Genomic DNA, 23,626 nt, shown 5'->3' on the forward strand with positions numbered 1-23,626 from the left:
TGATCAGGACATCACTGTTAATGTTGACATTGGAACAGTCTCTCTGCTCATTTTTTAGAAACTCCAGTTGTGTCACATCAATCTAATCTCTTCCATTGGACCCTTTCTCTAGAAATGCGTAATTTCGTAAAAGAGCCTTATTTCGTATCAAAAACAAAACATGAAGTGGTCATAAGCCCATAGCCTTCATGCTTAGCAACATCTAAAATATCTTAAAAGAAGGGACAAGCTAGGATTCTGAATTTCTATTCAGAAGATTTCTGTGTGTCTGTTTTTGCTAATCACTGAATATTCTATAGACTTTTGGTGACACAGGCAAACAGCTCCTTGGAGATTTATTAACAAGCCCTTGTGGAATCGAAAGCTGGAAAGAATAAGTAAATGAATGTGAGGAAATATTAAATCAGCAAGAACCTCGTTTGTAGAACATCTGTTTTATTCTAAACTCTAATAAAATCTAATTTTTGTCAGAAGCCTATGCTACCATAAGGGCAAATAAGAATCTGAAAAGAAATTTTGAAAATTTCCCCAGTGAAAAGGAGAAAGAGACCTCCCCTCTTTTCTTAGAGCATTTCCCTTAGGAAACTGGTAATTGTAAATCCTCCCATGTCCCGTTGAGAGGTATGTAAACCTGTTTAAACGCTAAATAAGCCCCTCTCCAGTTTTATGACCAGAAATGTTTTCCTCAGGGGCTTGGGAGCCATCTCTTTGAAATGTAAATGTCAAGGACATTAGTGCCTCTATCTCCCCTCCTAGGAAGGAGAGTGAGACTTTAATTTAGGTGTTTGATTTCTAGTTGTAAAACTACATGCTTGTCAAGAAGATATAAGAAGTTCCATTTTTCTTCCGGGTAAAGGCAATTAACTAACACAGATAGCCACTTCTATGACTAGGTGAATTTAGAATCAACAGTATATTACAAATGGTGCTGTTACCTCCTCTTACTTGAGTACTAGTTGTTTATCCTGTAAAAATATATGTATTGGATTGTATCTTCCTAGCTATATAAAAGGGCCAGATTTCTTTCTGATTCTGTACCCCCTTTAGGAACTGCCTGTGATGGGCATTACTACCTTCTTTAATGTTTATTCAGTAGCAAAACTCTGCTTCATTTATGGAGAGACTTTCTGAGATAGCAGGATATTTTGCTTGTAATTATTTTCCAACACTGTCAGCAAACTTCTATCTTCCTATATTTTAACAATCTAGGCATTTATAAGAAAATTATTTATACATTTATTAAGAAATGTTACATACAGTCTTTTCTGATAATTCGGTAAAGGATGAACTTTAGAATACCCATGGTACTGCATGTAGATATTTGTATGCTTGTTTTCTGAAAAAAAAAAAAAAAAAAAAAAAAAAAAGGATAAAACACATTGATTTATATATATATGTATGTATTTATATATGTATACTTACATATACATACATATGTAGAATACTGTTCTCCATAAATATGTACAATTATGCCTAAAAAGTTTTAAATTTTTGTCTAAAAATATTATACATCTAAAAATTTTTTGAATTTAAAAATTATACTAGTTAACATTTATATAGCACTTATAAGGTGTCAGAGTCTATTCTAAGTGCTGTCACATACATTCATCTTCCCCTTATTTAATCCTCCTCTTCCTCTTCATCCTTCATTCTTCCTCTTCTCTTTCCTCATCTTTCATTCTTGTTTTCTGCTTCCTTTCGTCCTTCATGTTTTTCATTTTACAGATCAAAAAACTGACTCAAACAGATTAAGAGAGTTGTCTGAGGTCAAGCGAGTACTAAATGTAAAATAATTAAAACTGTATATATATATAGTACCCACCATGTGGAGTACAGCTTTGCACAACATTTACAAGCCAGATAATTATAAAGTAATTTTATTCCTCCATCACTTTTTTTGGAGTATTTATTTTTGTATTAACTGTCACGTGCATCCCTGGGAAGAGACCACCAAACAGGCTTTGAGTGAGCAATAAAGCTTTTTAATCACCTGGGTGCAGGTGGACTGAGTCCAAAAAGAGAGTTAGCAAAGGGAGTTATGGGTGGGGCAGTTTTATAGGATTTGGGTAGGTAGTGGAAAACTAGAGTCAAAGGGGGTTGTTCTCTTGCAGGCAGGGGTGAGCATCACAAGGTGCTCAGTTGGGGAGCTTCTAAGCAAGGAGAAGGAATTTCACAAGGTAATGTCATCAGTTAAGGCAGGAACTGGCCATTTTCACTTCTTTTGTGATTCTTCAGTTGCTTCAGGCCATCTGGATGTACACGTGCAGGCTTGGGCTCAGAGGCCTAACATTAACCACAACTGAAAAATATTATTTTTTTTTACCATTATAAATATGTTAGAAGTAAAATATTCAAAATATTTAAGTTTTAAATTTATATTATAACATCAAAACTATAATTTTGATAATCAAAACTGTAATTTTGGTTTCTTTTCTTACAATGAACAATTGTGCTTAAGGACCTAGCTTGTATAAGCATACCAACTATGTCCTTTGACTAGTCCAAGAAACTTTGGAACCATAGTGAGTTTTTAGGCTCCCATGATATCATTTAATTAATGGGTAAATCAGTGTGTTACAGGGTACTGTGGTGGAAGGTTTTAACCAATGAGACCATCTCTGACAACACTATGAAGACTAATTGATCTAACACAAATGATTGGGTTGTCAAATCAAATCAAATTAATCAGAGATCTTGCCCAGAGTCAAGCTTTACTAATAGTTTCAAGGATCCAGACAATCAAGAACAAAAGCAAAGCCTAGAAAACTGGGGGCATTCCGTGTGGCTCTCTAGATCTTTCCTTCCTCACACTGGACACAGGCTGTCTGTCCCAGGCTGAAATGAGGTCTCTAGCAGAGATTTGTGGGTCACCTCACAGAGTGATTAGTATTTGTAATAGGAAGCATCTCTCCATTTTAGACAGCCAGAGAGTTATAGATCTTATATGACGTTTTTTGGAGAGTCAACCCTCTAAAATCCACAGATTGTTGGTTTGCTTTCTATAAACAATGCTAAAACAGGGATACCCAACCATTAGCATTCCATAGATAATGATTTTCCTTTAATTAACTATCATTTATTGACGAGAGGTCAAATTATCAACTTATGTTTATAAAGAGTAAGACTAGATCATTAGTCTACTTTTCAGGGAAGAAATGGATGAAAAGCTAACTGCTTTAACTCTTTCTTCCCCATTGTGTAATCAGACTAGATGCATATCTGGGCTACCCCAGTGAGTGGTTGTCTAATCTGACCTGTTTTTCCTGAGTCTTAGCTGTGGTTATCATTATCTAATTTTCTGGATTTCTATTAACATTCCCTGTGATAACTGCAACCAGACCTATGATATCTAAATCCTTGAATCAATTCATAATATATTCCGTTACCCACATGTAAAATAAACATGAAGCACAGAGAAAAATTTCAAAATTTCATCTGTGACCACATGCACAAATCACTACTTTTTTTTTCTTTGTTATAAAAAATTTATTTAAACACTTATATGGGATCTCATCCCTGATCTATTAAACCAGAATCGTTGGTTATTAAACCCACCAGGAACATATGTTTAAAATTTCTCACATGTGAACTTCATGCATAGAAGGCCTGAGACCATATTCTTTAAATGGGAGTTATAGTGGTGGACTACTGGCGAAAATTACAGTCAATGCATCTTAAATGTCATCACATTTTGATGGATCATTCTTTAATTTCACAGGGGCTGGGTGTGTAAACTTTGAAAGTTAGAGGAAAGTGCAAAAAAATCTTACTTTTTTTTTAGTTTTCAGGCTGAAATAAATAACAGGAAAGAAGATTGTTCTTAAATCTGGACTCAGATCCTTTGTGCCTTGAGCAATTTTCTTTCACTTTTTAAAAAAAATATTATTCATATATAGTTTGCATGTTTGTCCCCACCAAATCTCAAGTTGAAATGTGATCCTCAGTGTTGGAGGTGGGGCCTGGTGGGGTGTTTAGGTCATGGGTATGGATCCCTCATGAATTGTTTGATGCTCTACCATGGTAATGAGTGAGTTCTCACTCTATTATTCACATGAGAGCTCATTGTTAAAAGGAGCCTCCTCCTCACTCTTTCTCCCTCTTTCATCATGTGACATGCCTTCTGCCCCTTTACCTTCCCCCATGATTGTTGGGTTCCTGAGGCCTCACTAGCAGATGCTGGCACCATGATTGCATAGCCTGAAAAGCCTTGAGCCAAATAAACTTCTTTTCTTTATAAATTACACAGCATCAGGTATTCCTTTATAGCAACACAAAATGGACAAACACAATATGGTATCTAAAAACAGACGAAGGAAATCTGCATGAAAACTCTCAAAACAGTACCAATATATGATAGGCACTCAAGAAAAAACTGTTTCTATGTCCTATTTTAGGATTAGACTACAGCAAAATATTATTTGATAAGATTCTTTCATATTTGGCAAAAACTATTCTTGCTTCCTTTAATCTCAAAATTCAGAAAAGCCTAATTGAGAATAACTGTTTAGCTTTGATCTTTAATACTGAGTTTTTGTCTCAATTGACCCTTTTATCACATTTCTTGTCCACTTATTACTGAGCTGTGCTTTCTTCTCTTGGCTCTGATATTTGGCCCCATGACCAATCGCTGCCTGATTCACCCATCAGGCATGTACCGGGCAGATTCCATAAACCAATTCCACGTAAGGCCTGTAACCTAAACTAATCTTTTCCTTTTTTTCCTTTTTTCTTTTTTTTTTTTTTTTTTTCAGATGGTCTTGCTCTGACGCCCAGGCTGGAGTGCAGTGGCACAATCTCAACTCACTGCAACCTCCAACTCCCAGGTTTAAGCAATTCTCCTGCCTCAGCCTCCGAAGTAGCTGGGATTGCAGGTGTGCACCACCATGCCCAGCTAATTTTTGTGTTTTTGTAGAGATATGGTTTCACCATGTTGTCCAAGCTGGTCTCGAACTCCTGACCTCAAGTGATCCACCTGTTTTGGCCTCCCAAATGCTGGCATTATAGGCGTGAGCCACTGCACCTGGCCTTAACTGCTTTGCTTTCTGTGTGGATTTGACTTATTCTTTTTAAGGGGAATACTCTGTTCCCTAACCTTTGTTAGCTTCCTGAGATTTCTGTCTGACTAAGAACATATTTCAAGTTTATACTTACTGTAATGGTATTACAATATCTATGGATAATTTATCATTGGAAAGCTTTTCTGTGTACTTCAAAATCCCCCATATATACTTTATTTGTTTTTGAAGACAAATGTGTCCTTAAGATTTGTTAATATTTTATTCCAAGTATTTTCAAAAAGCTTTATTTATAATTTGTTCAACTTTTAATTCTTTATTTTATTTTATTATTATTATACTTTTAGTTTTAGGGTACATGTGCACAATGTGCAGGTTTGTTACATATGTATACATGTGCCATGTTGGTGTGCTGCACCCATTAACTCATCATTTAGCATTAGGTATATCTCCTAATACTATCATTCCGCCCTCCTCCGACCCCACAAGAGTCCCCAGAGTGTGATGTTCCCCTTCCTGTGTCCATGTGTTCTCATTGTTCAATTCCCACCTATGAGTGAGAACATGTGGTGTTTGGTTTTCTGTCTTTGTGATAGTTTGCTGAGAATGATGGTTTCCAGTTTCATCCATGTCCCTGCAAAGGACATGAACTCATCATTTTTTATGGCTGCATAGTATTCCATGGTGTATATGTGCCACGTTTTCTTAATCCAGTCTATCGTTGTTGGACATTTGGGTTGGTTCCAAGTCCTTGTTATTGTGAATAATGCCACAATAAACATATGTGTGCATGTGTCTTTAGAGCAGCATGATTTATAGTCCTTTGGGTATATACCCAGTAATGGGATGGCTGGGTCAAATGGTATTTCTAGTTCTAGATCCCTGAGGAATCACCACACTGACTTCCACAATGGTTGAACTAGTTTACAGTCCCACCAACAGTGTAAAAGTGTTCCTATTTCTCCACATCCTCTCCAGCACTTGCTGTTTCCTGACTTTTTAATGATTGCCATCTAACTGGTATGAGATGGTATCTCACTGTGGTTTTTGATTTGCATTTCTCTGATGGCCAGTGATGATGAGCATTTTTTCATGTATTTTTTGGCTGCATAAAAGTTTTCTTTTGAGAACTGTCTGTACATATCCTTTGCCCACTTTTTGATGGGGTTGTTTGTTTTTTTCTTGTAAATTTGTTTGAGTTCATTGCAGATTCTGGATATTAGCCCTTTGTCAGATGAATAGGTTGCGAAAATTTTCTCCCATTTTGTAGGTTGCCTGTTCACTCTGATGGTAGTTTCTTTTGCTGTGCAGAAGCTCTTTAGTTTAATTAGATCCCATTTGTCAATTTTGGCTTTTGTTGCCATTGCTTTTGGTGTTTTAGACATGAAGTCCTTGCCCATGTCTATGACCTGAATGGTATTGCCTAGGTTTTCTTCTAGGGTTTTTATGGTTTTAGGTCTAACATTTAAGTCTTTTATCCATCTTGAATTAATTTTTGTATAAGGTGTAAGGAAGGGATCCAGTTTCAGCTTTCTACATAGGGCTAGCCAGTTTTCCCAGCACCATTTATTAAATAGGGAATCCTTTCCCCATTGCTTGTTTTTGTCAGGTTTGTCAAAGATCAGATGGTTGTAGATATGTGGCATTATTTCTGAGGGCTCTGTTCTGTTCCATTGGTCTATATCTCTGTTTTGGTACCAGTACCATGCTGTTTTGGTTACTGTAGCCTTGTAGTATAGTTTGAAGTCAGGTAGCGTGATGCCTCCAGCTTTGTTCTTTTGGCTTAGGATTGACTTGGTGATGCGGGCTCTTTTTTGGTTCCATATGAACTTTAAAGTAGTTTTTTCCAATTCTGTGAAGAAAGTCATTGGTAGCTTGATGGGGATGGCATTGAATCTATGAATTACCTTGGGCAGTATGGCCATTTTCACGATACTGATTCTTCCAACCCATAAGCATGGAATGTTCTTCCATTTGTTTGTATCCTCTTTTATTTCATTGAGCAGTGGTTTGTAGTTCTCCTTGAAGAGGTCCTTCATGTCCCTTGTAAATTGGATTCCTAGGTATTTTATTCTCTTTGAAGCAATTGTGAGAAGGAGTTCACTCATGATTTGGCTCTCTGTTTGTCTGTTATTGGTGTATAAGAATGCTTGTGATTTTTGTGCTTTGATTTTGTATCCTGAGACTTTGCTGAAGTTGCTTATCAGCTTAAGGAGATTTTGGGCTGAGACAATGGGGTTTGCTAGATATACAATCATGTCATCTGCAAACAAGGACAATTTGACTTCCTCTTTTCTGAATTGAATACCCTTTATTTCCTTCACCTGCCTAATTGCCCTGGCCAGAACTTCCAACATTATGTTGAATAGGAGTGGTGAGAGAGGGCATCCTTGTCTTGTGCCAGTTTTCAAAGAGAATGCTTCCAGTTTTTGCCCATTCACTATGATATTGGCTGTGTGTTTGTCATAGATAGCTCTTATTATTTTGAGATACGTCCCATCAATACCTAATTTATCAAGAGTTTTTAGCATGAAGGTTGTTGAATTTTGTCAAGGGCCTTTTCCGCATCTATTGAGATAATCATATGGTTTTTGTCTTTGGTTCTGTTTATATGCTGGATTACATTTATTGATTTGCATATGTTGAACCAGCCTTGCATCCCAGGGATGAAGCCCACTTGATCATGGTGGATAAGCTTTTTGATGTGTTGCTGGATTCTGTTTGCCAGTATTTTATTGAGGATTTTTGCATCAATGTTCTTCAGGGATATTGGTCTAAAATTCTCTTTTTTGGTTGTGTCTCTGCCAGGCTTTGGTATCAGGATGATGCTGGCCTCATAAAATGAGTTAGGGAGGATTCCCTCTTTTTCTATTGATTGGAATAGTTTCAGAAGGAATGTTATCAATTCCTCCTTGTACCTCTGGTAGAATTCAGCTGTGAATCCATCTGGTCCTGGACTCTTTTTGGTTGGTAAGCTATTGATTATTGCCACAATTTCAGAGCCTGTTATTGGTCTATTCAGAGATTCAACTTCTTCCTGGTTTAGTCTTGGGAGGGTGTATGTGTTGAGGAATTTATCCATTTCTTCTAGATTTTCTAGTTTATTTGCATAGAGGTGTTTATAGTATTCTCTGATGGTAGTTTCTATTTCTGTGGGATCGGTGGTGATAACCCCATTATTTTCTATTGCATCTATTTGATTCTTCTCTCTTTTCTTCTTTATTAGTCTTGCTAGCAGTCTATCAATTTTGTTGATCTTTTCTAAAAACCAACTCCTGGATTCATTAATTTTTTGAAGGGTTTTTTGTGTCTCTAGTTCCTTCAGTTCTGCTCTGATTTTAGTTATTTCTTGCCTTCTGCTAGCTTTTGAATGTGTTTGCTCTTGCTTTTCTAGTTCTTTTAATTATGATGTTAGGGTGTCAATTTTGGATCTTTCCTGCTTTCTCTTGTGGGAATTTAGTGCTATAAATCTCCCTCTACACACTTCTTTGAATGTGTCCCAGAGATTCTGGTATGTTGTGTCTTTGTTCTCGTTGGTTTCAAAGAACATCTTTATTTCTGCCTTCATTTTGTTATGCACCCAGTAGTCCTTCAGGAGCAGGTTGTTCAGTTTCCATGTAGTTGACTGGTTTTGAGTGAGTTTCTTAATCCTGAGTTCTGGTTTGATTGCACTGTGGTCTGAGAGACAGTTTGTTATAATTTCTTTTCTTTTACATTTGCTGAGGAGAGCTTTACTTCCAACTATGTGGTCAATTTTGGAAATGGTGTGGTGTGGTGCTGAAAAAAATGTATATGCTGCTGATTTGGGGGGGAGAGTTCTGTAGATGTGTATTAGGTCCACTTGGTGCAGAGCTGAGTTCAATTCCTGGATATCCTTGTTAACTTTCTGTCTCCTTGATCTGTCTAATGTTGACAGTGGGGTGTTAAAATCTCCCATTATTATTGTGTGGGAGTCTAAGTCTCCTTGTAGGTCACTCAGGACTTGTTTTATGAACGTGGGTGCTCCTGTATTGGGTGCATATATATTTAGGATAGTTAGCTCTTCTTGTTGAATTGATCACTTTACCATTATGTTTTGGCCTTCTTTGTCTCTTTTGATCTTTGTTAGTTTAAAGTCTGTTTTATCAGAGACTAGGATTGCAACCCCTGCCTTTTTTTGTTTTCCATTTGCTTGGTAGATCTTCCTCCATCCTTTTATTTTGAGCCTATTTGTGTCTCTGAAGGTAAGATGGGTTTCTTGAATACAGCACACTTATGGGTCTTGACTCTTTATCCAATTTGCCAGTCTGTGTCTTTTAATTGGAGTATTTAGTCCATTTACATTTAAAGTTAATATTGTTATGTGTGAATTTGATCCTGTAATTATGATGTTAGCTGGTTATTTTGCTCATTAGTTGATGCAGTTTCTTCCTAGCCTCGATGATCTTTACAATTTGGCATGATTTTGCAGTGGCTGGTGCCGGTTGTTCCTTTCCATGTTTAGTGCTTCCTTCAGGAGCTCTTTTAGTGCAAGCCTGATGGTGACAAAATCTCTCAGCATTTGCTTTCCTGTAAAGTATTTTATTTCCCCTTCACTTATGAAGCTTAGTTTGGCTGGATATGAAATTCTGGGTTGAAAATTCTTTTCCTTAAGAATGTTGAATATTGGCCCCCACTCTCTTCCAGCTTGTAGAGTTTCTGCCAAGAGATCAGCTGTTAGTCTGATGGGCTTCCCTTTGTGGGTAACCCGACCTTTCTCTCTGGCTGCTCTTAACATTTTTTCCTTCATTTCATCTTTGGTGAATCTGACAATTATGTGTCTTGGAGTTGCTCCTCTCGAGGAGTATCTTTGTGGCATTCTGCATATTTCCTGAATGTGAATGTTGGCCTGCCTTGCTAGATTGGGGAAGTTCTCCTGGATAATATCCTGCAGGGTGTTTTCCAACTTGGTTCCATTCTCCCTATCACTTTCAGGTACACCAATCTGATGTAGATTTGGTCTTTTCACATAGTCCCATATATCTTGGAGGATTTGTTCATTTCTTTTTATTGTTTTTTCTCTAAACTTCCCTTCTCGCTTCATTTCATTCATTTCATCTTCCATCACTGATACTGTTTCTTCCAGTTTATCGCATCGGCTCCTGAGGCTTTCTTCATGTAGTTCTGCATTCTTCACATAGATCTGGGGCCTTGGCTTTCATCTCCCTCAGCTCCTTTAAGCACTTTTCTGTATTGTTTTTTCTAGTTATACATTCATCTAACTCTTTTTCAAAGTTTTTAACTTCTTTGCCATTGGTTTGAACTTCTTCCTGTAGCTCGGAGTAGTTTGATCATCTGAAGGCTTCTTCTCTCAACTCATCAAAGTCATTCTCCCTCCAGCTTTGTTCCATTGCTGGTGAGGAACTGCATTCCTTTGGAGGAGGAGAGGCACTCTGCTTTTTAGAGTTTCCAGTTATTCTGCTCTGTTTTTTCCCCATCTTTGTGGTTTTATCTACTTTTGGTTTTTGATGATGGTGATGTACAGATGGGTTTTTGGTGTGGATGTCCTTTGTATTTGTTAATTTTCCTTCTAACAGACAGGACCCTCAGCTGCAGGTCTGTTGGAGTTTGCTAGAGGTCCACTCCAGACCCTGTTTGCCTGGGTATCAGCAGTGGTGGCTGGAGAACAGCGGATTTTCGTGAACCGCGAAGGCTGCTGCCTGATCATTCCTCTGGAAGTTTTGTCTCAGAGGAGTATCCGGCCGTGTGAGGTGTCAGTCTGCCCCTACTGGGGGGTGCCTCCCAGTTAGGCTGCTTGGGGGTCAGGGACCCACTTGAGGAGGCAGTCTGCCCATTCTCAGATCTCCAGCTGCATGCTGGGAGAACCACTACTCTCTTCAAAGCTGTCAGACAGGGACATTTAATTCTGCAGAGGTTACTGCTATCTTTTTGTTTGTCTGTGCCCTGCCCCCGGAGGTGGAGCCTACAGAGGCAGGCAGGCCTCCTTGAGCTATGGTGGGCTGCACCCATTTCTAGCTTCCTGGCTGCTTTGTTTACCTAAGCAAGCCTGGGCGATGGTGGGCTCCCCTCCCCCAGCCTCGCTACCATCTTGCAGTTTGATCTCAGACTGCTGTGCTAGCAATCAGTGAGACTCTGTGGGCATAGGACCCTCTGAGCCAGATGCAGGATAGAATCTCCTGGTGTGCCGCTTTTTAAGCCTGTCGGAAAAGCGCAGTATTAGGGTGAGGGTGACCCGATTTTCCAGGTGCCATCTGTCACCCCTTTCTTTGACTAGGAAAGGGAACTCCCTGACCCCTTGCACTTCCTGAGTGAGGCAATGCCTTGCCCTGGTTCAGCTCACGCACAGTGCGTGGCACCCACTGTCTTGCGCCCACTGTCTGGCACTCCCTAGTGAGATGAACCCGGTACCTCAGATGGAAATGCAGAAATCACCCATCTTCTGCGTCGCTCATGCTGGGAGCTGTAGACCGGAGCTGTTCTTATTTGGCCATCTTGGCTCCACCCCTCAACTTTTAATTCTTAAACAGTTGATTCAATTTTGATAAAATTTAGCAGTAATCAGTGTTACACACTGTAATTAGTTTTAATAATTATTTTTAAAAAGTATAAAAAGAACATTTATGGTTATTTAGCTTTTGGCAAAGATTCCAAGGAAATTTAATGGGTAAAGAATAGTGTTTTTTGTTTGTTTGTTTGTTTTTTCACAAATAGTGTGAGAACAATTGAATATCCAGAACAAAATAATAAACATAGATCTCTACCTCATATTCTATACAAAAATTAATTCAACATTCATTATAAAAATAAATTTAAGTGTTAAAATTTTAAACTTTTAGAAGAAAACAGAAGAAAAATCTTTATTACTTTGTTTTGAGCACAAAGTTTTTAAATAGAACACCAAAAGCATTATCTCTAAAAAGGACAAGTGGACAAATTGAACCAAAAACTTAAAACTTTGTGCTTCAAAAGACATCATTAAGAAAATGAAAAGACAAGCCACAAAGTGGAAGAAAAATCTGTAAATTATATGTTTACTAAAGGGATTGCAAGTAACTCATATTTTTTAATAAAAACAAAACAAGCACCTCAATTACAAATGGACACAAAATTTGAACAGATATTTCATCATGGAAAATATAGGAATGGTAAATAAGCATATAGATGCTTAACATTATTAGTCATTAGAAGAGAAAATTGAAACAAGATGAAATAACATTGAACATCCACTAAGATTAGCTATAATTTTAAAAGACAGTACCAATTGTTGACAATATACAGAGGACTAAGAACATTTATACAGTGCTGATGGGAACATAAAATGATACAGCCACTCTGAAAACAGGTTGGCATTTTCTTAAAACATGAAACATAAACTTATCATATAACCAGCAATTGGACTCCCAGGAATGTATCCAACAGAAATGAAAACATGTCTGTATGAAAATATGCATATGTTTTTTCACAACATCATTATTAGTAACACCTTAAAACTGAAAACAATCCAAATATCTATCAACAGTTGAAGAGATAAATAAAAGTGTAGTATGTCCACTAAATGGAAAACTATTCAGTAAATAAAAGAATACATACTAGAGCACAGATGAGTCTACAAACTTTATACTAAGTGAGAGAACACAGACACAGACGGTACACATTATATGATTCCATTTATATAAATTGCCTAGCACAGCCACATTTGTTAAGACAAAAAGCAGATTGGTGGTTGCTGGGGATGGGAGCAAGGAAGACCTGCAAGACTGCATGAGAAAACATTTGGAGATTACAGAAATGTTCTGAAACTGGATTTCAGAGATAGTTGCACAGCTCTATAAATGACTATTATAACTAAATTGCACACTTACAGTGAAGTAATTTTATAATATGAAAATTATACTTCAATAAAGATGTTTAATTTTTTTTAAAAGAAGAAGCTTTATGGAGAACATTTCCCTTGGGAGAATTCAACTGACTTCCTCTTCTCTCACAGGCTGTTAGTGTCTCCTTTTCTGGCAGGCCCCTTTAATCAGTATCCCAATCTCTTAATCTTAAAAATACCCTTCCCCTCACAGGCCTTGCTACTCCATCTGATCTGATCTCTGAACTTTGTTGCCAAAGTCACTTTCTTGTCTTCTTCGCTTTCCCCTAACCTTTAGATATATTATATTCTGCCTCCACCATTTCACCAAAATAATTTTTTAAGTCATGAATAGCTTTCTTATCAATGGATGAAATTAATTTTATAAGGCTTTGGTATCTTTGAATTTTGTGTACTTTCTGACATTGTTGACTCTCTCCTTCTGTATGAAACTCCTCGCCCCTTGGATTCCCTGAAACCAGACTTTTTCTTCCGCATTTCTAGCCAATGAGCTGGAATCATTGAATGTTGAACTTGGGATCATCCTTTTTATTTTGATTGTGTCTGTGTTTGAGGCCTCTTCTATTGTCATTACCCTGTTCATGTGTGATCTCAGGTACTACCCAACGCTGCCTCTCTACTCTCCCAATCCTGCCTTTCTCCTCTCCTTCCCTGTTTCCATGAATAGCCATGTGCCCAACCCACAAATCTGACATCATCTTGCGTTTCTCCTTTCCTTTACTGTTCCACATATAATCAATCACTAAATCCTGCTAAATCTGCCTCCTAAATATCTCTTTTCTGATCCCACTTCTCTCTGCTCTACCACCAACCTCTGCAGGAGACCAACATTTCCAGTACTCAAGCCTCCAGTTCTTCCCCAGTCCTCTGAGTCAGCATAACTGGCCTTTAACTGGGATATGCACTCCTTCTCTGTAGTTCCAGGTCCCCACACTACTCCTATCATATTATGTTTTGTGCAACTAAATATCACTGAGTTAACTGACTTTTTTGCCTTCTAGATTTTAAGGTCTGTGAAAGCGAGGTCTGTGTTGACCTAATTCACCAGTGTATTTACAGGGGCCCCCATATTTCAGGGAATGAATAAATGCATAGATTAAAAACAAACAAACAAGGTTTTCAGTTGTAAGCTCAATATTACTCAACAGAGTAGTGCAATTTTTAAAACGTCCTGCTGTGAACCTCAGCTTCACAGAGACCATAACTTCAGCACAAAAAATGCTCTGTCCCACTCCTGGCACTGTTGGCCTAATTGTAGGGCACTCTCGGCAACACAAACAAACCCAGTTAGCAGGCAGGGTTTACATCAGTGAATAGTCTCCAAACTACACTAAATGAGGAAAATTCAGTTGGAGAATGGAACTACTTTAAAATAGTTTTGACTGTCTATGGATATTTCCTTTTTTTTTCCTAGAAGGTCTGTGACAAAGACCACTGAAGAAAAGTGAAGTACATCTTGGTTTTAGTTCAGGAAGCACTTTACATCAGAAAAGATGCCCAGAGATGGAACAGGACGATTTCGACCTCCAGTCCCTGGAAGTGTTATGTTCAAGATTAAAGATTGTAATTTGGTAAAATATTGGCAAAATTTTTAGCATTAAATGAAAGTTTTGGCTTTAGTGACTAATAATCTTTCTTTGGGTCAAGGGAATCTATAGTAAAGCAGGAAATGGTACCTAATTCCAAATCAATAGTTACTTATTGACATAATCAGAGATATGATATATTAACATAATTCCAAGTTGCCTTGAGAAGTTAAATTTTACCTACAGTAGATTTTACTGTGTGCTAACAATAAAGGCAACTTTGTAAATGCCAAGACATGAAAATCATATATGTGATTTATAGGTTAGCAGAAATCAGAGAAGAATTCTTCACTGCCTTGAAGAATTAACTAAAATAAATATAGACTTTAGCAAGTAAATATACAGTAAGCTAGACATAAAAAAGCCTTTGCTGACTAATAAAAAATAACAAATTAGGAAACTAACAAAGCATATTTTGGAATTTCTTACCATGGAGATAAAAATACAGAAAATGAGGAGTATTTACTGATACTATACAATATACAAAATACTAGTCAACGAAACGAGAAATTAGTGTACAGATTTCTCTTAAAGGTGGTTAGAGGTGACCAGAGGAAAGAACATGTAGTTAAAAATGACATTTATGTAAAGTCGAACACAGTAGAAAATGCTAAGTCTCAAAGAAGTGGGATGCTTTGGGAGTTTAGAAGAGGGAAGAAAATGTCTCCGTTTTAAGAGAACCAGGTGCTAACATGTGGTAGAGGCTCCACTCCACCTTCCTTCATGAAATTTCAAATGTCTGCAGTCCCCTTAGGTGTGGAAGAGAACTGAGACTACAGAGTCTCTGTCTTGGATCCAAAATATGCTAAGTCTTCCATTCAAATTATTTGTTCTTTCTCAATACTGATGGGAGGAAGAAAAAAAGACAAGGAAGAAAATTAATCATCTTTATGTGAAGTAGGGGATAGTTGGGCTCCCTCAGGCTTTGCATAGGAGATAATCCCAGAAAATGAATGGTCAAGACTCTTACTGTTTCTATTTTAACAAGGCTATGGCCAATTATTGTTGACAAGCTCATGAATATGATAATCAGCTTGGTCTCCTGTTACTTTTTATACCAAGCTTCACAGTAATAGTCTGCAAAGTACCTCCATCTCTGCGCCTTCCTCTCCCAGGGCCCTAGCCTTATTTCTTACACATAAGTTAAATTCCCGAGGTATCGATACTAAACCCCTGCTGCTCATAATTCCTTTCTATTGCCTGTCAACACCTGGTCATTTTTATCTGATGAACATACTCACCACTGGGTTTCCAAGCAGGGCATTGCAGTTGTTCATTTATGCCCACAATTTATTAACTCTGTTCATGACTGTAACATCTTTGGGTGTGATTCCAGAATTTGCTGTTCCCTTTGAAATTTATTTCAAGGCACTTTGTGACCCTGTAACTTTGAAAGGCCTGTATAAAAGAGAGTTTATTATTAGAGCTACAACCAGCAGGGTGGCTTTTGTTATAGGCCTGGCAGCGATTCTATGAGAGATTTCTCTTTTTAGCTCTTTCTGTGGACTAACCCTCAGTCAAAATTTGACAAGTGCAAACTCAAGCAAACAGAGAGTTTGTGTTAACAAAATATCATTCCATGAGTTTGTCTCTTCTGAGATAAAATAATAGCAAGTCTTTAAAAAAAACACCATAGAGGCCTGATTTATCATTGTTTTATATATTAAAGTTTTAGCTCTAAATTCTTAAGCCAGTATAAGAATATAGTGGGATAGAATGATGTCAAGGACTTGTTCACAGTAACAGTCTGGGGCCTTAATTTTTCAGGTTCTTTGTAATTTGCTTTTCTCTTATAAAAACATCATTTTTAAAAATTATAATAGACAAGGACCAATTATATGGACAATCAGCTATTGCTGCTGCCTATTAGCCATTTATCTATGATGTGTCACTATATTGTGCATTAACTAATACAACATGTTGATTTCACATCAAGTTTCAGTTCCCATGAGGGTGCCCAGCCTTGCCAAAGGCACTGTGTGATCATTGCATTTCAACTAATTTAATGGCATTATATCAATAATGAGGTTATACATCCTTTTCCATTTACTGTGGAAATACAGAATTTTTTCCTCATGCAATAGCAATGATATCTAATACAGTAATGAATCATCCTGGAGATTAGAATAAAATAAAAACAAAGAAAAAAAAGCATAGACTCATCCATCTTTTTTATCTGAAATTAACTTATTGGCACATACCTTTATGTTTATGAGTTAGGAGCCCTAGACTCCAGTCATGAGAACTAGTTAAATTATTAACTGTACTGAATTCTATCAAACTCTTCAGGAAAGCAGCTTTGTACTTAGATGATTCTATTGAGATATTAGGAGGGAAGATTGACTATGCTCAGTCCAGGCCTCTCAAGGAAGAAATCAGGAGTTCCTTCAGTCACCACTAATCTAAAAATCCTGCATTTAGAAACTCAGTTGAATCCAGACATTCAGAGGAGACTGACTCAATGCTTGTCTAGTACATTCAAAAACTGAAACCCATAGATATGTTTCAGGGAGCTGTGAGTTCCTCGTGATAATTATTTTATTCTGTGTTTTCATTTTGTGGATGATAATAAGAGACTGAATGTTTTTATCTCCCAGAAATTTTTATGAGAAAATCTAATCCCCAATATGATGGTGGTTGGAGGTGGGGCCTCCTGGAAGTGATTAGGTCATGAAGGTGGAGCTCTTACAGATGGGATTAGTGCCTTCATAAAGGAGGCCCAGAGAGCTCCCCTTCCACCATCTAAGGACATTGTGAAAAGAAACCGTATATGACCAGGAAGTACACACTCACCAGACACTAAACCTGCTTACTGCTGCCTTGACTTTGAACTTTTCAGCCCCCAGAACTGTGAGAAATCAATTTTTGTTGTATATCAGCCACCCAGTTTATGGTAATTTGTTATAGCCATCCAAGCTGAGAAAGTAACATCATAAAGCATTGAAAACCATCACACAATGCGGTATTGTTACATAATTGAATAATTGAATTCCTTGCATTTGTATGTATTTTAATTATAGCATACTAATAAGGAAAGAATTAAGGTAGATTTGACATATAAATTGTGCATTTGTAACAAATTCATTCGATGTACACTATTCAAATAAATGTTTCACATTGCTTAGTTCAACAAATACTTTGGGATGGTTATTCTATATTAGACACTCCTCTCTACCTGGAACTGAAGAAATAGTGTTGAATAATTGCTTCTTTCTCTCAGAAAATATACTTCCTCATGAGCCAGACAGAGAGGAAGCAAATAAACTAACACATTAACAAATTCATTTAATCATTTTAAAACTAGGAAATAGTGATGTACGCTGAGCCGGGGTTACTGTGGAGTGGACAAGAGAATCAGGACAGTTGGTTGAGACCATCTGGAAAGTTGTTTCTGAAATCTGAATGATAAGAAGCAATTTGTGGCTTGAACGTCATAGGAAAGAGTGTATCAGGCTGGAAATACCTCTTAGTGTGAAGTCCCTCTGGCAGAAGTAAAAAAGTCCACACATAACAAAAGGTACTGTGGATGAGCTTGGTGGCCAGCTCAAGGATGGTGTGGAATGAAGTGGGGGCAGTAGCCAGTGGTAGACCGTGAAGAACTTGTGCAAGCCGTGGCAAGGAGGTAGGGTTTATGCTCTGATGGTTTTAAATGTGAAAAAGTGGTGAACTGATTTTCACTTATAGGTGATAACCCAGGATATGATGGAGATAAATACTATAGTATAGGAAGTCAAGAAAGGAAATAAACTGGTTAGATGGCTATTGCTGTGATCCAGGTGAATGAGGACAGGAAAAACTGCTGACACAATCAATGAGGCAGTGGGGAGAAGAGGAAGAATCCAGGGTATGATTTGGAAGTAGTATTGCCTTCTATGGTCATGTGCTGCTTAATGATGCCACACATCAAAGATGAACCACATGTATGAGGATGGTCCCATGAGATTACAATGGAGCTGAAAAACTCCTATTGCCTAGTGATGTCATATCACTATGAGGTAGCATAAAGCATTACTCATATGTTTGGGGACATGCTGGTGTAGAGAAATGTACTGTGTGGCCAGTTATATAAAATTATAGCAGATACAATGAAGTGCAGTACATAATACTTGATAATTGTAATAAATGACTATGTTGCTGGTTTTGTATTTACTATATTATGCTTTTATTATTGTTTTAAAGTGTACTTCTACTTAAAAAAAAAAGTTAACTGTAAGACATCTTCAGGCAGGTCCTTCAGGAAGTGTCCTGAAGAAAGTATTGTTATCACAGGAGATGACAGCTCCATGCATGTTATTTTCCCCGGAAGACCTCCCAGTGGGACAAGATGTGGAGACGGAAGATAGTGATACTGACAATGCTGACCTGTGTAGGCCTTGGCTAGTGTGTGTTTCTGTCTTAGTTTTTAACAAAAAGTTTAAAAAGTAAATAAAATTAAGATTTAAAAACAGAAAACAGCATATAGAATAAAAATATAAAGAAAGGAAATAATTTTGTACAGTTGCACAGTGTGTTTTAAGCTAAGTGTTAATAAAGTAAAAAAGTTACAGGAAGCTAGGGTTAATTTTTTATCAGAGAAAAATATTTTTCAATAAATTGTATGTAGCCTAAGTGTATAGTGTTTATAAAGTCTACAGTAGTGTGTCCTAATGTTCTAGGCCTTCACATTTACTTAGCATTCACTCACTGTCTCACCCAGGGCAACTTACAGTCCTGTAAGCTCCATTCATGATAAGCTCCCTATAAAAGTGTATCATTTTTTATCTGCCATACTTCCACCTTCCACCAACTTTTCTAAGTTTAGATAAACCAATATTTGCCATTGTTTTACAATTGCCTACCATATTTATTACATGATGTACAGGTTTGTAGCCTAGAAGCAATGGGTTATACCGTATAGTTTAGGTGTGTAGTAGGCTATGCCATCTTTGATTTTGTAAGTACACTGTATGATGTTTATACAGTGATAAAGTTGCCTAAGGATGCATTTCACTAGCCAAGTTTCTCCAGAAAAACAGAACCAAGAAAATAGATGATTTGTAGATAGATTAGATGGATAGATACTTACATACATACATACATACATACATATAGATATAGATCTAAAGATACATATGCTTTCACACTATGTAGATAGAATATAATAGATATCATATATCTGTATCTATATACACAATATATAGGAAGATATTTATTATAAGGAATAGGCTGACATGATTATGGATGCTGAGAAATTCTGTAATTTGATTGCTGCATGTTGGACACCCAAGAAAACTAGTTGCATAATCCCAGTCTGAGTTTAAGGGCCCGAGAATCATGGGCATCAATGATGTAATTTCCAGTCTGAGGGCAGCAGATGACCAATGTTCCAGCTCAAGCCTTCAGGCAAAGAGGAGAGTGAATTCTTTCTTCCTTCAACTTTTTGTTCTGTTCAGGTCTTCACCTGAGTAGATGATGCTGTGCACCCACCTGGGAAAGGGCAACCTGTTCTACACAGTCTACTGATTCTGATGTTAATCACATTCACAAACACGCTCACAAATACCCCTAGAATGATGTTTGACCAAGTATCCAGGCACCCTATGATCCAGTTAAGTTGTCACATAAAATTAAATATCCTAGCCTATATATTGAGAATTTTTAGCAAAATTGGGGCTAGAAAAAAAGTGTCTTATAGGCCTGGTGCCCTGGCTCATGCCTGTAATCCCAGCACTTTGGGAGGCCGAGGTGGGCAGATCACGAGGTCAGGAGATCCAGACCATCCTGGCTAACACAGTGAAACCCCGTTTCTACTAAAAATGCAAAAAAATAGCTAGGCGTGGTGGTGGGCGCCTGTAGTCCCAGCTACTCAGGAGGCTGAGGCGGGAGAATGGCGTGAACCTGGGAGGTGGAGCTTGCAGTGAGCTGAGATCGTGCCACTGCACTCCAGCCTGGGCAACAGAGCGAGACTCTGTCTCAAAAAAAAAAAAAAGAAAGAGAAAAAAAGAAAGAAAAAGAAAAAGAAAAAAAGTGTCTTATAAACAAGGCCATGTTTTTTGTTTGTTTGTTTTGTTTTGTTTTGTTTTTTTCTGCCACATTTCCCTGCTTCTTAATGATAAACCAAACCTTCCGGGAAAAACACAGCACAGTGTGAAGCCTACTCACCAAACTGTCCCCTGTGCCCCATGATCTCCTATCAAAGGGGCAATGAATCAGCACATTCCTGATGGTTTCACTGCTTGTCAAAATAAATAGCAAATGGCAGTAGAGCTCCGCATAGAACCAACATCAATAGATTCTGATACTGCAGGGCATATTGGTTAGTGATTCTGTGAGATGTTCTCATGGGACACCTATCCTCCCCATCTGGCTGTCATTCTTTGTCTTTGCAGTTGGTTTGCAAGAGCTGAGAATTTTACATTCATTTTTAACCAGCCATACACACAATAAACGCTGGACAACAGCTCTCTACAGAGAAACTTGGATCAGAATGAATGTGCAGCCAAAAAGAAATATTTTAAGGAATAAGGAAAAAAATGTTTGTGTGTTATCTGTTTTATTTACTTGTATTTTATTTTTTAGCTTTGTACCTATGGGCCTGAAAAGGTGGTTGAAACAACAGAGGGGCTGGGTTCAAGTCCTGTCTGTCATTAATTATGCTATCTTGTTTCATATTCTTTGTAAAAATAAATCAAAGATATTTGACTTGATTTTCCAGTTTAACACATATTTATGAAAGACAGCCGTCCACCAGATATTGCGTGTGCTAGGGATCTCCCGTACATCTTATCAGTAACCCTTTTTGCAGTTTCACATGGTAGACATTATTATTCCCATTTTACTCAACTGAGTAAGTGGCAGAGCAGTGATTTACATGTTGATAATGTTAAATCCAATATCCTTCAAACTATGGAAATAAAATAATATATTTAAGCCATATTCAAGCAGGGGAAACACCTACTTAGGAAAATGAAGTCAAAGAAAAAGTATTGAAAATGATATTTTTAAATTAGATGGTTTTCATAAAATTGAAGATCCAGTGTAAACTTCACTAGAAATAATATTTCCTTAAAAAGTGGAGAGGGTTGGGCATGGTAGCTCACGCCTGTAATCTCAACACTTTTGGACGCTGATGCAGGTGGATCACAAGGTCAAGAGATCGAGACAATCCTGGCCAACATGGTGAAACACTATCTCTACTAAAAATACAAAAATTAGCTGGGCATGGTGGCACAAGCCTGTAGTCCCAGCTACTTGGGAGGCTGAGGCAGGAGAATTGCTTGAACCCGGGAAGCAGAGGTTGCAATGAGCTGAGATCGCGCCACTGCACTCTAGCCTGGGTGACAGAGTGAGACTCCGTCTCAGACAAAAAAGAAAGAAAAAAAAGTGGAGAGATACTCTTCCCTTTTCCCTCGTGCCAGAGAGCACCTCACAACCTCACAGGGTGGTCACGGAGCCCATGTGCCTTTTCCTTTCTCGAGTCCTGCATCCACACCTGCCCCACCCACCATGAATGAGGAGTATGATGTGATTGTGCTGGGCATTGGCCTGATGGAATGTATCCTTTCAGGTGTAACGTCGGTGAAGGGCAAGAAAGTTCTTCATATGGATTGAAACCCTTACAATGGAGGAGAGAGTGCCTCTGTAACATTACTGGAAGATTTATACAAAATATTTAAAATACCAGGACCACCATCACCATCAATGAGCAGAGGAAGAGACTGGAATGTTGACTTGATTCCAAAGTTCCTTGTGGCTAATGGTCAGCTGGTTAAATGCTGCTTTATACAGAGATAACTCACTATCTGGATTTTAGCGACTGAAGGGAGCTTTGTCTATAAGGTGGACAAATCTACAAGGTTCCTTCCACTGAAACAGAAGCCCTGACGTCTAGCTTAATAGGACTGTTTAAGAAATGTCACTTCAGGAAATTCCTGGTGTATGTTGCCAACTTAGATGAAAAAGATCCGAGAACTTTAGAGGGAATTGATCCTAAGAAGACCACAGTGAGAGGTGTATAAGAAATTTGATTTGGGGCAAGATGTTATAGATTTTACTGGTCATGCTCTTGCACTTTATAGAACTGATGACTACTTAGATTAACCATGTTGTGAAACCATTAAAAGAATTAAACATGACAGTGAATCTTTGGCAAGATATGGCAAAAGTCCATACCTTTATCCACTCTATGGCCTTGGAGAACTGCCACAAGGCTGTTTGCAAGGCTAAGTGCTATTTATGGAGGTACCTATATGCTGAATAAACCAATTGAAGAAATCATCGTGCAGAATGGAAAAGTAATTAGTGTAAAATCCGAAGGAGAAATTGCTCACTGTAAGCAGCTCATCTGTGACCCTAGCTATGTAAAAGACCGGTTAGAAAAAGTGGCCAGGTAATCAGAGTTATTTGCATCTTCAGCCACTCCATCAAGAACACCAGTGACGTCAACTCCTGCCAGATCATTATTCCACAGAACCAAGTCAGTAGAAAGTCAGATATCTGTGCACGATCTCCTCTGCGCACAATGTAGCGACACAAGGGAAGTATATTGCCATAGTTGCTACAACTGTGGAAACTAAGGAGCCTGAGAAGAAAGTCAAATCAGCTTCGGAGCTCTTGGAGCCAACTAGATGGGAATTTGTTAGCATCAGTGGCCTCCTGGTACCGAAAGACTTGGGAACAGAAAGCCAGATCTTTATTTCCCATGCATACAATCCTACCACTCACTTTGAGACAATTGTGATGACATTAAAAACATCTATAAGAAGATTACAGGATTAGAGTTTGACTTTGAGGAAATGAAGCACAAGAAAAATGACATCTATGGGGAAGACTAACAGCAGTACACGTTATTATCTAATTAGGACAAATTTAAAATTTGTCAAATAATGCATATTATATGAAATCAATTTTGTAAGGCCTGCTTTTGTAATCAAAATGGAGAGATTGAAGAGTGCTGTGTCAGTAAATACTCCTTCCCTTCATCTTTCTAATAACATGTATTAACTTGTTTTCATGGAATGGCTATTCAGAATTGACAGGTTACCACATTCTCTTCAATTTAACCAAACTGGCTTTTTTTTCTAGGGAAAGCTCAGCTTTAAACAAACATTGTGATTCTGATACAGACAACTTGAAACAGTGTTTGTATCTTTTAATCAGTGTAGCCTTTGCAATTATGTGCTTCTGCTGCA

General features: G+C 37.8%; 1 pseudogene; it reads left to right on the forward strand.

Annotated features, from left to right (window-relative positions):
* Positions 1 to 21,941: 21,941 nt before the first annotated feature.
* LOC100579953 lies at positions 21,942 to 23,269 on the forward strand (annotated as a pseudogene).
* The last annotated feature ends 357 nt before the right edge of the window (positions 23,270 to 23,626 follow it).

This window comes from Nomascus leucogenys, chromosome 17, assembly GCF_006542625.1.
Source record: "Nomascus leucogenys isolate Asia chromosome 17, Asia_NLE_v1, whole genome shotgun sequence".
Lineage (NCBI taxonomy): Eukaryota > Metazoa > Chordata > Mammalia > Primates > Hylobatidae > Nomascus > Nomascus leucogenys.